The 2,335-nt window shown below is 45.5% G+C and overlaps 1 non-coding gene across 1 annotated transcript; it reads left to right on the forward strand.

Moving 5' to 3' along the window:
- The first annotated feature begins 1,232 nt into the window (after positions 1–1,232).
- On the forward strand, positions 1,233–1,322 carry trnap-agg (transfer RNA proline (anticodon AGG)). Its single transcript is given in 2 exon segments — positions 1,233–1,268; positions 1,287–1,322. It is a non-coding gene; the product is annotated as a tRNA-Pro (tRNA).
- The last annotated feature ends 1,013 nt before the right edge of the window (positions 1,323–2,335 follow it).

Consider the following 2,335-nt stretch of genomic DNA (forward strand, 5'->3'; position numbering starts at 1 on the left):
ATTGAAGGTTTACTCCATTATAATTTTTCCATTTATCTCCGTCATTTCTCTCCAGCCAAATGAACTGAGTGCAGGTGTCAGCCGTGGCTCCGCGGCAGCAAAGTCAAGCAGCACTCCAGAGACTTGAGCACATAATCCAGGCTGACACTCCAGTGCAGGACTGAGGTAGTGCTGCACTGTTGGTGCCCCCGTCTTGCTAGTAAGACGTTAAACCGGGCCCTCCGATCCCATGAGAGTATGCCGAAAAGAACGAGGATTTCTCGCCCATTATTTCGCTCTCAACCAAAGACACTAAAACAGAAAATCTCTTCATTAAGGTTGATAAATATTTATGAAATTACATTGCCTCCTAAAGGAGAAATTTATGTTTCTGCTCCCTAAACTTTTGCCTCTGGTCCCGCTACTCTTTCATTCGGTGACAATCTCAGCAGAAGAAAGGAGGAGTTCGACAATCCCCGAATCACGATCACTGCTCCACATTCAGTCAAGAAGTTGAAGAATTGCAGTGGTCTCTTTTAATTTTAACAAGATATGAGTAATGCATGGGGCACAGACCAGGAGCACCAGGGCGGTTGTGACGAAATTGCATTTGAAAGTTTATTTTCGGCAAGTTTCAGTTAAAAGCTCGGAAAGGGGACCAGTATCAAACGTAATAACGACGAGGATGGGATCCGCATTCTCGATTAACAGTCCATCGCCTCAACCTCTCGGCCACCTCGTCTCAACCATGCACTGCTCTCAGCCATTCCATTTCCTGGTTTTTGCATCTAAGCAGAAATACCCTGAAAAAAGTCCACTTCACCTCTTATCCTGCCCATGCACACAGATCTACAATGTTGAAAATGTACAATCAGCTTAATGTAAGCAAAAGGCCTTCCGCTGCTTCAGTTGAGGGACTGTCAAAAATGGTCGGTTTGAAGCCAGATTCAGAACAGAAAAAGTGTCGCCGAGTTAATTGAACGACCGCGGCAAGACGCGAACTTGCAATCGTTTGATAACTGAAAAACCTCGCAACCGAAGTTAGACGCCTTATCCATTAGGCCACGCGGCCACTGATGCGCCTGGATCTCTTTTTATGGGGAGAATTGTGAGCAGATTCAATTAAAATGCTCGCCAAAAAGAAGCGGATTGAGGAAAAGATAAACATATTTTAACTGAATGAACAGGACTTCTGCGAGCTGGGTTGGCACCAGCGCAGGGAATCGCAATGCAACTTGAAACATAACATCGGCGGCTCGTTGGTCTAGGGGTATGATTCTCGCTTAGGGAATTTCTGTGGCTTAAAATGCGAGAGGTCCCGGGTTCAAATCCCGGACGAGCCCCGACACATTTAGTTAAACTCAACACCTCAGTGATGAAAGCTGAAATCGCTCTACGTTAAAAAAAACGGAATGTTCCGGGACTGTGAGCTCTGCCATTTTAAACAGACACAGAATGATCCGGGACTGTGAGCACTCCCGGTTTACACAGACCCAGAGTGATTAACAACTGACCACGGCCCATTCCATTAAAGACAGGCCTGATTTTCAATGCTTATGAAATCGAGGGCAACAAAAATCGGACTGTTTCTATAATAGGCGGCCGATTACAATGCCCGCTCTTCTGCTGGACGACAAATTGAAGGTTTACTCCATTATAATTTTTCCATTTATCTCCGTCATTTCTCTCCAGCCAAATGATCTGAGTGTAGGTGTCATCCGTGGCTCAGCGGCAGCAAAGTCAAGCAGCACTCCAGAGACTTGAGCACATAATCCAGGCTGACACTCCAGTGCAGTACTGAGGTAGTGCTGTACTGTTGGTGCCCCCGTCTTGCTGGTAAGACGTTAAACCGGGCCCTCCGATCCCATGATAGTATGCCGAAAAGAACGAGGATTTCTCGCCCATTATTTAGCTCTCAACCAAAGACACTAAAACAGAAAATCTCTTCTTTAAGGTTGATAAATATTTTTGAAATTACATTGCCTCCTAAAGGAGAAATTTATGTTTCTGCTCCCTAAACATTTGCCTCTGGTCCCGCTACTCTTTCATTCGGTGACAATCTCAGCAGAAGAAAGGAGGAGTTCGACCATCCCCGAATCACGATCACTGCTCCACATTCATTCAAGATGTTGAAGAATTGCAGTGGTGTCTTTTAATTTTAACAAGATATGATTAATGCATGGGGCGCAGACCAGGAGCACCAGGGCGGTTGTGACGAAATTGCATTTGAAAGTTTATTTTAGGCAAGTTTCAGTTAAAAGCTCGGAAAGGGGACCAGTATCAAACGTAATAACGACGAGGATGGGATCCGCATTCTCGATTAACAGTCCATCGCCTCAACCTCTCGGCCACCTCG

This window comes from Somniosus microcephalus, unplaced genomic scaffold (assembly GCF_052327205.1).
Source record: "Somniosus microcephalus isolate GS21.2 unplaced genomic scaffold, FLI_Smic_1.0 unresolved_chr1, whole genome shotgun sequence".
In the NCBI taxonomy this organism is placed as follows: domain Eukaryota; kingdom Metazoa; phylum Chordata; class Chondrichthyes; order Squaliformes; family Somniosidae; genus Somniosus; species Somniosus microcephalus.